The sequence below is a fragment of the Impatiens glandulifera genome, chromosome 5 (assembly GCF_907164915.1).
Source record: "Impatiens glandulifera chromosome 5, dImpGla2.1, whole genome shotgun sequence".
Classification (NCBI taxonomy): Eukaryota; Viridiplantae; Streptophyta; class Magnoliopsida; order Ericales; family Balsaminaceae; genus Impatiens; species Impatiens glandulifera.
Window position 1 is genome coordinate 15,278,100 of NC_061866.1, and position 15,131 is coordinate 15,293,230.

The window sequence follows — 15,131 nt, forward strand, 5'->3', positions numbered from 1 at the left end:
CGTTGTTTCTAAGTGTTCAAATTCATCAGGAAGGGACGATAGCAACATCAAAGCCAAATCTTCATCCTCAAACCTAACGTCAATGTTTAACAAATCCGCTACTAACTGATTAAACTTAGTTATATGCTCATTCATCGTAGTACCTGATTAGTATTCAAACCAGAATAGTCCTTTCTTCATAAGGAGCTTATTCTGACCACTCTTCTTCAGAAACTTGTCCTCCAATGCTTGCCACAGTTTCTGTGTAGAAGTTTCATTCTTCACAGCATACTTTTGCTCTCTGGACAGGCACGACCGAATTATTCCGCACGCCAACCGATTCATGATACTCCAATCTTTTTCTTCTATATCATCTGCTTTCCGACCTCAATAGCAACATCTAGACCCTACTGAAAAAGACAATCTAGAACCTCACCTTGCCACATGTCGAAACGCCCAGTTCCATCAAAGATCTCCACCGCAAACTTCAAATTCGACATCGGTGTCCTCGTCCAGAATGACGAAGGAGTTGACGCCCCTTTTGAAGACTCCACCATGCCAAAGACGAACCTTCGGCTCTGATACCACTTGTTGGGGAAAACCCTGACAGAAACACAAAAGAAGAAAAAACCAAACGAAAGAACACTAACAGAATTTGATAACGGAGTTCGGCCAAAATGTTGCCTACGTCTCCGAGCACTAAGGCTATCAATTAATAAGGAAGAAGAGATACAAATTTGAGTGCAATAAACCAAAGAGGGGAGAGTTTCTTTTATACACTAAGAAACTTCCCCAACTCCCATCATCTTCCGATGTGGGATTTATGCTAATTGTGAATATAGTTTCTTTTATATACTAAGAAACTTCTTTCACTCCCATTATCTTCCGATGTGGGATTCTAATTGTGCCAAAACAACAGATAACCCAAATTAGTGACTAAATGAAGAAACTCCAACATTTATTTCCAAATACAAAAATGTAACACTGAATGTCAATTTAATTTTCTAATACTATAGATAAAGATTATTGATTAACTAAATGATCAAGAGTTTATATACAAAATATATATAAATATATAAAATCATAAATTGATTTTAACAATCATAAGTGTTCTAATGATTGGAGTGTTATATTTCAAACTTGAGATCATAATTCGAGTCCCAATTAGTGCGAATTTTAGACGGGGTATTATAAATATTAAAATGATAATGATGGTAGTATATGTGGGTGCGAAATTGAGAGATTATGAGAATTGTGGTTGCAATTGGGGGAGGGTGATATTTGATATGATGGTACATGTGAGTCCGAATTTGAAGAAAAATGGAATGGTGATTCGAATTGAGAGAGTATAATAAGATATGATGGTATATATGAGTTCAAATTTAAGGGATTACTAAGAGAATAGTAGTATATATGGGTGCAGATTTTAGGGATGGAAGGAATGGTGATTCGAATTGAGTGAGGGTGATATTTTATATGATGGTATATGTGAATCTGAATTTGAGAGATTATGTCTAAATTAAGAGAGTGATAATATTTTTTTCAATGTTCGTTCGACAATTTGAAGAGGTGGTACTATAGATAGTAATCGAGAGGGAAATCATCTAGAATATTCTGAATGAAAAGAAGAAGAATAAATGAGAGAAATCATAACATGTTTTGAATGTTTTTCGTAGCGACTCTTAGATTAATTTTTCATTTCTCACTTGAATGAAAAGAAGAATAATAAAATGATATCAATCAAGTAAGTATGTTGGAAATTTATTATTTATAGTTGTGTATGCGTTGTCTTATGATCCAACATATACTAATGCAATATTTATTTCAAGAATTATATATTTAATCATTTATGCCATCATGAAAAACTTTGTTAGAGTGGTTGTAGTTTAAGTAAAATGATGTCTATTTAAACTTTACACGAGAAAATGGTTTGTAACTGTAAGCATTGAAAATTTGACATATCCCAATTTATGATAATATTATTAATATTAAAATAATATTTTGAATTTTTTAATTCAAAATAATCAAAAGGAGAGATTGAAATCAAATTAGGGCTAATTATTGTGATGATTAAACCCTAATTAAAAAAAATTAAATATAAATCAAAAATAATTTGGGTTAAAATATTGTATTTGATTTACCCAAATTAAGCCCAAAAAGGGGTTGAAATAATTTAATTATAATTTTAAACATAAATTATGTATAATTTAGGACATAAAACAATTAAATAAATACCCAAAAATAAAATAAATAAACAAATTTTTATGTTGTCAAAAATATTTTTGTGAATTAATTTGGTAAAGAAAAACGAAAAAAAGGTTAATATTCGATTTCAAATAACTCTTATATTAAAAATTAAACTGATAATCCAGTGTGACCGAATATAAGAGAATTGGTTGCAATAGGGATTTCATCTATCAGATCAGCATTGGATTTTCATACAGCGCCTAGAAACACATCATGTAGCCGGTTATAACCAAATCAGTGCGCGCCCGGGTCTACACCGGACCGCCAACATAACGCAATGACACGTTTCGTATTAAATAAAACGACGTCATATTGTTCGTCTTTTTCGATTGACAACACAAAAGTCGGAGACTCGCGATCGACGTCGGCAATCCTTCTAAAAATCCTATCTCCTTCATTTCTCAATCTTATCCTTCCATTTTTCACCAACGTGGACGTCTCTCCCTCACCTTCATTTTCTTGGGATTAGAAGTCAAAATCTACCCTAGAACTAGGCTGCCAAGGACAAAACAGAAACAGAGAAGAAGAACTTTAAAGCAAAATAAAGATGAATTCGACTATAAAATCGACCTAGCTCGGGTATAAATAGTCCCTAAGTGTTCTTCTTCCAAACCATCGAACGTAATCCTAATATTATAGCCAATTCAAAGAATTTCTAAGAACTTCGACGGCTGTATTTTTGAAGAAATCGTTCCGGAAATCTAGGCTTTGAGTTGGGGTTTGGGAAAGCTTCCTACAGTTCATTGGAGTGTTCTCCAATTGCTAGTAAGCTTCCAGACCTAATGTAATTCAAGTTAGGATTCAAAATTAGATTTTTCTAAGTTCGATCGGGTTGATCTTATTTAGGGCTCAATTTCATGCTTTCTATAGTTGAAATCAATCCCTAAATATTTTCTAAGCTTTATGTCGAAAGAGATTTCATCAATTCTACCTCAATAAAAAAAAATTGATTTCAAAATCTAGAAATTTTGAATTTAGTGTTCTTGACCTTTTAAGCTTGAATTTTGATTCAAATAGTTTCCTAGCATGTTTATAAACATGTTAGGATGATTTCCAGATCATAAAACAAACATTCCGATCATGTTTGATCCAACTGATTTTTTTTTAAATGAGTTTGAATTTCAGTTTTAAAAGTTGTTACATAACTTGATTGATGTTCTTGTTTTGGTCATGTTTGATTGTAAACATCATTTCAAAGCGGTTGGAACAAGAATTAGGCCATGAGATGGCATAAATCAAAAGTTCCCAAAATTTTCCCTAAAAACTATTTAAAAAAAAATCGTTGTAAAGTTTGATTGATCGAGTTTAGGGTTGGGGGTTATGATCCCTACATCCATATGAGTTGTTAGCAACTTACACATGATGTGTATCAAAAGTTACAAACATACAATCTTCATGCCAAATGAAGAACACTCGATCCTCTTGGACCGAGTCTTGTAGGACCGATGACCGAAAAGTAGGATCGAGAATCCTCGGTTCTGACCGAGATCAAGGACCAAGAAAATTTACTTAGGACCGAGACCAAGGACCGGTGTTCTTGAGTTAGGACCGAGCCCTAGGACCGATGTTCTTGTGCAAGGATCGTGAAATCTGATCGAGGATTCTCACATAGGACCGAGAGGTCTGACCTAGGACCGAGACTCCTAGGTCCCACGACCGAGAAATTTAGATCTGGGACCGAGACTCCCAAACCTATGACCGAACAATCTGAATTCAGGACTGAGCCTCCAGAACCTTAGGATCGAACCCTCCAATCCTCTAACTGGGTATCCTGAGCCCCGATTCAGACCGCCCTTGATTTAGTCAGAGCCCATCCGGTCCTAGACCGATAAAAATGGACCCAAGCCCTAAGACACAGGACATGTTTGGTTCCACTTTTCAAAATCTAAAATTATTTTTGTAATTTTGGAATCCCAATCCATTTTCAAATAATCCCGAAATGTTAAAAAATAATTTTTAGATTTTCGAGATATTCTCTAAACAAATATTTTGACTAAGGCCCCATTTGAAATTTATTTTTAAATTCTAATATTTTTCTAATATTTTTCAGGTCTTATACTCAATCTTATATAAACGCAATCATAGATACGCACTTCTAAATAATTTTGTACAATTATTTACGTAATCTAAAATTATCCTTATTTAGGACACTCGGACTACTAATTAAAGGAAATAAACGTTATAAATAACTTTTTATAGCCAGACTGTTATTTTAAAAATAAAACCGTTTTCAATGGGCGCGAAGGACAGCACGAAAGCCCTTTTCTGAGCGTAACCAAATAACGAATCCCTTATGGAAACATTGGTATAAAGTATGTTTATACACGTATATTTTACTGATTTTTCTAAAATTATTTGACGACTTTGTTTTCAAATAAATAATCTTTTCTTAAATTAATTATGTTTAATTAATTTGAAACCGAATTTCAAGTCAAGTAAATCCCCGGATTATTAAATTTTGAATAAAATTAATTATTTTTACATAGTTAATTTTACAAGCTCCCATGTACTATCAAAATCTTTAAAAAAAACAATCTTTTATTTTACAAAAGAAGTTTGACACGTAAACCAAGGTTGAAACACATTAAACCTTGAGTCAGTCCAGATCCCTAGTATTGCTACGTGTCGTCCGACATGTGCTAAGCTGCGGAAAGGATTTTCTGGGGTTACAGTAACAAATATTGTAACATTGCAAAAATGATAAATCTCAAATTTTGAATTACAGTTAGAGTTTTTTATTTGATTTAACACAATTTTTTGTTTTGGATGAGGATAATGCGGATTTGTGATATTATGAATAAACTCCAATATCTATTTCCAAATATAAAAAGGTAACACTTAATGTCAATTTCATTTTCTAATGAAATAGAAAAACACAGAGATAACATGAATTGGTGATAAATGAAGAAGCTCCAACATCTGAATTTTCTAATGTTATAGAAGAGCATTCTTTATATATTTAAACCAGTTTCTAATACTGACAAAGAGACAAATATATTAGACGACCGATGTTGGTGAACCTCTCGCCCATGCGGCAACAAGTGAGCTCCCGGAGGGATAGAAAGAAATGCGTGTCCATGTTTATTTAGCAGTTAAACATTAACAATCTTTAAAATAATATGGAAGTAAGCTTCACCAGTCACTTTTTTCCCATTATAGGTCTCGTGATCATAACAGTTCAACCCAAATTTACACATTTTATTATCTTTTCAAATTGAAAGTGTTTTTGGTTTTTTCATTTGTGATGTTAACAGAAAACCAATCAATATTGTGCATGTTCAACTAGACTGGCTTGACTTTGCTCTATTGTACAGGTTGTACAGGTGAAAAAATCAAATTATTTTAGTGTTAGTGTTATTTGTTAATCACTCCTCTTATGATAAGAGACTCCAAGATAAAGATTAATAACAAATTAGAAAAAAAAAAACAATATTAACACTCAATATAACAAGGATGTTATATTTTTTTCAAACTAAGAATAAGAAATATAATAAAGAGATTTATGACTAAAAATATACTTAAACATATCTTCTATTAATAAGTCATAACTCATCCATTTTTATCATATATTTCATAATATCACTTGCAAATACAGTTAATGTACAAAATAATTCACCTTATTGAAAAGTTAAACATAATAGAAAGAAACATTTTTTAATGTATCTGATCATGTTTTTAAATTTTACAACGTCTAAATTAGAAATATGACACAAAATTTGTTTTCAATGTATAATCATGGTTTAAAGTTAACAACACACTCCTTGTTTAGGCCATGTTGTGATCAAAATTATAAATGGAAAGACTATTATCGATGAAACATATGTAAAGTCTTTCCTTTTTGACTAATAGTTCTAAATGTGACTATAAGGGGCATCTAAATGATGATATGAAACTTTTTTTTTTGAGAAAGTAATTGACAGATAAAAAGAGACCTATCAAGTATATGTCAAAATATGGTCTTTATGAATCGTAATTTTGTTTTGAGGAGTTAAGTTACTATTGATATTAAACATCTAATTTCTTCTACAATTTTATCTTTTATCATGTTAACTTCTCTCAATAAATTTAAAAGCGTAAATATATCAAATTAAGATATCTTATAATTAAAAAGAAAAAAAAGTCTTATATTTGAGTTTTAATATTTATTGGTTTAATTGTTATGTACATCAATTTTTTATATATTTATTAACACAATTGAAAATCTCTTTTATATATAATAATTCAAACAAAGTTATATTTGTTTATAAAAAATTCATGTAATGCATGAGTTTTGGCTAATAATATTTGATTATTTTAAAAATTATTTTTAAATTTCCAACCAAGAAAAGAGAAAAAAAAAACTTTGATTGGGAGACTCTAGAGCTAGAATGTTGTTTATCTTTGATGAATATAAACTTTTCAATTTAGATTATTTAAGTCATTAATTTTACTTTAGTTAAATAATTTTATTTAATATAAGTTATTGGTAAAAAAATATTTTAAAAATAAATAATATTTTAATTGGAGTACTCCGTTTTACATTACCAGTCCGAGATGCGCAATGGACTGAAGGAGGAAGCGCTATTCCGTTTTACATCAGTGTTACAATGTAAAATTGAATGAAGCGTTATTCAGTGAAGTTTTCTTCACTTCACTCCGCTGCACTGAAAATATAATCCCTTTAATTTTCATGTAAAATCACTAACACATTCATCTAAAACATTAGTACATTTATATGTAAAAACATGTTTGCCTTCATATAAACCCTAATAGACCATACTAAATAAAATATATTAATTATTTTATAATCTATAATTATATTTAAAAACATATTTATAATTTTATTTGTAAGATACATAAATGAATTTGTTTTAAATATTTTATAATTTATATAACTACATATTAAATATATATAAACGTTAATGTAAAACCATTAACACATTAATACACATCAATGTAAACAGATTTATAAATTCATGTAAAATCATTTATACCTTCATATAAGCCTTATCAGAGAATAAAAAAAATGCTTAATCGATTAAAAGAAAAATCGTTAATTAAATTGAATTATGAAAAACGCTTTAATCGATTAAAATAGACTTAAGATAATTAGAATCAAAGCGACATAGTTTTGATGATGCGTTGATAAATGAATAAAATTAAGTTCAGTAAATGTTTTAATGCGCAGGTAAATTTAATGAGGCGCTGGCAGCAGACTTGTTCAAACAGCAAAGCTGAAGAAACGCTGACAGTAGGCTTGTTCAAACAGCAGAGCTGAAGAAACGTTGACAGTGGGCTTGTTCAAACAGTAAAGTTGAAGAAGCGCTAGCAGCAGGCTTGTTCAATCAGCAGTCTGAAGAAGCGCTAACAATAGTCTGAAGAAGCGCTAGCAGTAGACGAAAGAGGCGCTGACAACAACCTTGTTCCATCAGTAGAGCTGAAAAGGCGCTGACAATAAGTTTGTTCAAGCAGCAGCCTGAAGAAGCGTAACAGTAGAGTTGACGTCAGCACATTTGTGTAGCACTAATAGTCGAGTAGGCAACGGTAGTGTTGCGCCAACAACTGTGTTGCGCTAACGGCTGAGTAGGCAACAACAGTGTTGCGCCAACAGTTGTGTTGCGCTAACAGCCGAGTAGCCAATAACAGTGTTGCGCCAACAGTTGTGTTGCATTAACATCCGAGTAGGCAACAACCGTGTTGTTCCAACAGTAGTGTTGCGCCAACAACCGACTCATCAGAAGAGCTGTCTATCAGTAGACTTCCACATCAGCTTAATACGACGAATGTACAACTTCCACGTATACAAATATTCTTTTAGTCCGCGCACTACTATCATGTACGCTATGTTCTACCGAATATTCCATCAGTATGTGCACTACAATCATGTACGCCATGCACCAACGAATATTATCCTTATGTACACTACCTCGTACGCTAGATGTACGAAAAAATGACACGTATCTATGAAATAGATTCAACCGTTGTCATGCATCAATTATAAAAAGGCATCAGAGTACAACGACGAATCTCTTGATTTGTTGATCACTTGATCTCTGAATCTCTCAGCTCTTTGATTACTCTCTCTAGCTCGTTCTTGACAAGTGAATACGTCAAGTCACCATGTCACATTGAGAGATAATCTTTTGTATTACCTGATAGTAATTTTCAGTATTGTAAGTTGTACAGAACATTATTTGTTCAATAGAGAGTGTGATACCTAGAAGTTTAAAACAAGCAAGTGTTAAGACTTGTGATCTTAGTGAGTTTGTGTAGAGGCTATACAAATCAAAATCTTATAGTGAATCCTTCTAGAAACAGAAAAAGAGGTGACGTATGAGTTTTATCTTCGAACATCCATAAAATCTTGTATTGTCTTTTTATTGCATCATTCTCTTCGTACATCTTCTGCTTTAAATCTAACAAGCACTTTCTGCACTTGAAACCGTTCAAGAGCTTGCTAGGATTTGTTAAGGAATAGAAACAGATTTTCAATCTCTAAAAAGATTAAAATCGCATTTAAAGTGAAAAATTGAACAACAATATTCAACCACGTTTCTATTGTGTCATCGATCCTAACACTTTCTTAGTTAGCGCTTGTTTCACTCATATCAGCGCTGTAAATACCTAATAAAGAAAGATTCACTAGCTAGCGCTTGTTTTATTCCTTTAAGCGCGGTAAATACCTAGTGAAACAATTTTCACTCGTTAGCGTTTGTTTCATCTTTTATTATTCTCTAGTAGGGTTTACATGAAGGCATAAATGTTTTTACATGAATGTGTTAGTAGTTTTACATGAAAATTACGGGTTCAAATCTGTTGTTCCAAATTTGGTCTACACCATGTACCACCTTTACAAAAATTTGTGAGTTTATAGAATAAGTCAAAATTAATACAAAGAGAGAATGAAAAATCAACATATATTATGAATATGGTGCAGGGTGGAGCACCAAATCTAGAAGAACAGATTTGAGATGGAAAATAACCCGCATATATTTTAGTATTTAGCGCTTTTTCACTTATATTATAAAATTTATAAAATAATTTATACAAATTAATGTAAATATCTCACCAATGAATTTTTAATTATGTTTGTATAGTATTATATAAATTTAATATATAATTATATAAATTTTAAATTAATTTATATAAATAAATTTAAATATATGACAAATAAATTTATAAATATGTTGTTATATATATTTATATAATATATATTATATAAATTATAAAATAATTAATATGTTTTATCTTTTATGTAAAACAGAGTGAATACTTCACTCATTTGTGTTTTAACCCGAAGCTCTTTATTCTTTTTAACCTATTCTGCAGGGAAATTTGATCAAATAACCTCAAAGATGAGGTTATTTGATCTGATGGTAATTTGTTAATTTTATTGCGTTCGTGGTGATTTTATTTTTTTTGGACGATTTTGCCCTTGTCGCGAAACGCTAAGTGACTTAGCGTTTTGCGAAGTGACGATATGTGAAATGTCCAGATTACTCTTACTATTTAATATAACCTCCGTACTTTTTTTTCATTTCTTTTCTTCTCCTTTTCTCTCTTCCCGCTCTTCTCCTCGTTCTCTCTAAACTCCGGCGGCGGCGGCGAACTCGTCGGAGATCTCGGCGGCGACGGTTCGTTCGAAATCCACTATGAGCTCCACGACGTGCACAAGCACTGTTCCAATAGGTACGTCTATTTTAAGCATGTTTTATTGATGTTCGGTTTCTGAGATTGATTAGGGTTTTCTTCCCGTTTCGCTAAGTGCCTAACGATTCGCGAAGACCTTCCCATTTCGCTAAGTGCCTAACGATTCGCGAAGGCCTTCCCGTTTCGCGAATGCCTTTCCATTTCGCTAAGTGCCTAGCGATTCGCGAAGTATTAATTATCCGTCTCTAAATCAAATCATGTTTTTTATTGCAGCTGAAGTTTTCGTTTTCTATAATGGAGAGTGGAAACTTGATGCTGATGGAATACTGTATTTTGATGCATCTTCAATCAAAACATTTGATCTACCCCAAAGTACTCGTTATGCTGAATTACTTGATATACTCTACGATAGACTTAATGTGCAGATATCAACATACGATTTAGTACTCCAAGTGAAGTATGATATTCCGAATATCAGAAATCCAAAACCTGTTTTTATTGATAATGATGGTGATTTGAACACGTATTTATCACGCTTGATTTTGGGTCGAACAGTGTCACCATTGTGTGTATCTGTAGTGGAGAAGTCAGCATTTACTAAAGAAAAGATACTACTACTTACATACCCAACTCAAGAAAGTATACTACCACCACAACTTACTCAAAAAATTGTACCACCTGTTGTACCCTCGGAATTCTTTGTTGAAAGTCAAAATGAAGCCGGAGAAACCTCTTTGCCTCACATCCCACTTACTCATGACTTGCATGTTAATAGTGGTGAAAAAGCATCAATACCTATACAACCAAGTGCAAGAAGATCATCATTGGGTACACCAACTAGTGCAAGAAAGGCATCAATGGGTACACCAACTAGTGCAAGAAGATCATCAATGGGTACACCATCTAGTTCAAGATGATCTTCAATGGGTACACCATCGACAGACCCGACAGACACATCACCGCCAGACCCCACATTTGCGATGGCATTAACTAGTGAAACCGTATTGGAAGTCGGTTCGTTGTTTGAAAATAAAAAAGAACTTCAACTTGCTCTATATAAATATGCGATGACCAATCATTTTGAATTCAAAGTGGAGAAGTCAAGAAAAAATCTTTGGGAACTCAAATGTTTGGATGAGACATGCAAGTGGAGCTTGCGGGCTGTGAAAGGTAAGTTTTCTGAGATGTTTAAGATCCGGAAATTTGAGCAACAACACTCATGCTCAGTTTTGTCGAGGCCCAAGAAAAAAATGCAAACACCAGCATGGGTTATTGGGTAGTGCGTGAAGAACAAGTACATGGACCATCATCATAACCACTTGCCTAAGAAAATAATTGAAGACATGCAGACAACTTATGGGATATTTTTGACTTATAATAAGGCATGGAGGGCAAGGGAAAATGCTTTAATAGATGTGCGAGGAACGGTTGAGGATTCCTATGGAATACTGCCATCATACCTTTACATGTTGGAGAAGTGTAATCTTGGTACCATAACCGACATACAGACAGACGAGCTCGGCCACTTCAAGTATATGTTCATGTCTCTAGGCCTCTCAATTAGGGGTTTCAAATCCTTTTGTCGTCCTGTATTATGTGTTGATGCTAGTTTTCTTAAGCAGGTGGTCAATTATTGGTGGCTATTGCATTGGATGCGAATGAGCAACTATATCCTGTCGCATTCGGCGTTGTTGATTCAGGGAATAATAATTCCTGGACTTATTTCATGCAAAAACTGAGAGACGCAATTGGATTAGTTGATGATCTCGTCTTCGTATCCGACAGACACCCAAGCATCGCTAATGCCTTGTGTGCTGTTTTCCCAGAAGTAGACCACGGTGCGTGCACATATCACATAAAGATGAATATTGTGGCCAAATTCAAAAGTGATAAGTGTCATGCGGAGTTTGATTCGGCTTCAAGGGCGTACACTGTCCATGAATTTAATCGGTGGTTTGACAAGATCAAGGTTAAAGATCACAGGATTGCTGCCTATTTGGAAGAAATTGGGTTCCAAAGATGGAGTAGAGCATTTTTTCCCGGTAAGCGATACAATCAACTCACAAGCAATTATGCTGAGAGTTTCAATAGTCAGAGCAGGGAAGCCAGAAAGTATCCCATTTCAGAAATGGCTGAGTATTTAAGATTCACAATATAACATTGGTTTAACGATAGAAGAGAAAGAGCGTCTAATCACGAAGAAGTTTTATCTCCAAATTATGAGAAGGTGTTACGTGAGGGATTCGAGAAGGCCAGATTCTATACAGTCCAATCGCTTAACCGATTCGAGTTTTATGTGCATGACAATCAGTCCCATTTCAAAGTCAATTTGAAAGACATGAACTGCACTTGTAGAGTATTCGAAGTTTCGGGTCTTCCTTGTACGCATGCAATGGCTGCTGCCCGTAGTCGGAATTTGGTTTCTTATGACTTCTGTTCAAGGTATTAATATTTAGCTCACGTGTTCATTCTGTTTAACCAATTAATAATTCGTTATATTTTCCCTGTACACAGGTATTACACAACTGAGTGTTGGATAAATTCATATGCCGAGACAGAAGGTGTTGGAGCCCGAGGAGAAGGTGTATGAGCCCGAGGAGGAGGTGTCTCAGCCCGAGGACTTGAGGTCGTGGAGGGGGGAGTAAGAATGCGGGCCAGAATCGATTCATAAGCAAGCTTCTTCTTCAAGTTTGCTGCTTCTTTAAGAGTAGCATCAGCCTTTCTCTTCCTAGTGGCAGGTTTGGGGGAATTGAGAGTAACTTCTTCATGTTCACTTTCTTCATCTTCATCAAAATCATCTTTTATTACCTTCCCATCAGTAAATCCCTCAAAAAAATCATTAGTTGTCTCGTCGATTTGCTCAAATTCTTCACTACTGTATAACCTCTTCTCCATGGAGGACTCTTCCATCTCAGTCACATTTGTGGTCTCTAGGGCAGTCTTTACCTCGATCGATGTGTTTTTTCTGTTGGAATGATAGAGTAACAACCTTGGGCGTAGAGGGTCATTAATCTGATTCCTTATGGCGAATTTAGGGATAAAGTTTTCGATGACCTCATACGTCCACACTTGAAGTGCCAATGCGAACCCATATATGTTATATGCAAAAGGAGTATAAGGATCTTCAGCCTTCTCCTTCTTCTCAAAATATGAGGTACTAAGATGTTTCATGTTCTTGTTTAAACCCTTGAGGGTGGCTCTAAAGGTGACCTTCCCCCATGGATATTGGAGGAAAGTGTCCTTGTCTTCCACCATGTTGAGTATTTTTGGAAATATAACTCTTTTGGGTCAAATGTGAATAGGTACTGGCAAATCAGGCATACCAGCCCCATCTTGAATGCATCTTCCTTGTCTTTGCATTTGAAAAAAGCTTTCTCCAAGTCGCACATTTTCACACTCATGCTCCCTTTAAAGTATTTCACCGAGAGAGGTGGACAACAACGCAATTTTTCTTGCTCCAACTCAGGATAAATGCCGAAACATAGGCCGGTAACCAACGCATACTCCTTCATACCAAATACAAGCTTTTGCCCATTCACCATGAAAGTTATCTCCTTGGAGTTTGAGCTTAACCTCCTCATCAACATATGATGTACAATAGTTCCTGAGAACTGCAAGAGCGGGGTTGTGAATAATGATTTGAACTGGGTATTGTACACACTCTCCAGAAGATCCATTTCCTCGAACTTATTAACAATCTTCTTCAGGGTGAGGGCACTTTTCCACGAAATCCGACCGGGAAACACAATAACAATTGTTTCTGCCATCTATAAAAGGAACAACATCATCAAAAATCTAAGAACAAACACAACAATTAGCGAATCGATTAGTCCGTAGCGAATCGGGAGGTACTTAGCGAATCGGGAGGTACTTAGCGAATCACTAGGTACTTAGCGAATCGCTAGGTACTTAGCGAATCGGGAGGTACCTAACGAAGCCGTTAACTGAACATAAGACACTTTTGTTTAGGGTTTTGATTCATCTCTTTTGGGTATAAATAAACCCTTTGTGCTATTCGATTTTAAATATATTTCCATTCGAATAGCACAAAGGGTTTATTTATACCCACAAAAGAGGAGTCAAAATCGTACACTTTAAAAGGACAGTAGTTACCTCTTGGACATAGTTGTTGTTCCTAGAGAACCATACATAACTAATCGGAAACAAACAATAAAACTTAACATGCAAAAACCCTAAACAAAAAATCTGAAACAAACAACTAAACTTAACATGCAAAGACCAAAATCCATAAACAAAAAACCAGAAAATGATCGGTCACCACTAGGTATTTAGCGAATCGCTAGGTACTTAGCGAATCGGGAGGTATTTAGCGAATCGGGAGGTACCTAGCGAAACCTTAATGGCGAAAAAATATACTGAACAGAAGACAGCATTTTACCATACGTTTCATAAACTAATAAAAACAAAGAAAAAGACAAATAAACACTTAACATGCAAAAACCGAAAATCATAAACAAAAAAGCAGAAAATGATCGGGAGGGAGAAGAATGAACCAACCTTAATGACGAACGAGAAGAAAGCAGAAATGATCGGCCTTGACAAGATTCAGTGAAGAGACAATGGGTTAGAGAGAGAGAGAGAGAGTCGGGCGGTTGAAATGAAATGTTCTGAAATTTTTGAATATATAAGGTATAGCGCGTGTGCGTACGCGCGTCTCTTCAACTTCCGTAGCGAGTCGGGAGGCACTTAGCGAATCGGGAGGCACTTAGCGAATTGGGAGGCACTTAGCGAATCGGGAGGCACTTAGCGAATCGGGAGGCACTTAGCGAATCGCGAGGTACTTAGCGAATCGGGAGGTACTTAGCGAATCGGGAGGTACTTAGCGAATCGCGAGGTCAACGAGCTCCAGCTAAGAGAGGATGGTTTGAATACGTTTTCGCTACTATATTTATTTAATAACGAAATCGAATTCAAACCATTCTCCTAGCTGGAGCTCGTAGTACTTAGCGAATCGTCAAGTACAAAATTTTTTATTGGTTTCATAGGTAATCTATCTCGTTTGACAAGGTATCAACAACAAAGTCATGGTTTTGAAGAGAACCTGTGTTAGTAAAATAAACCTTATAAACATGGAAACATTTAGATTCTTCAGAAAAAGCCTTTGAAGAAGCTATCATTGAACTCCATTAATGATAGCTTCTTCAAAGGCATTTTCTGAAGAATCTAAATGTTTCCATTAATGTAAAATTATAAGGTTTATTTTACTAACACAGGTTCTCTTCATAACCATGAAGTGATGTAGATACCTTGTCAAA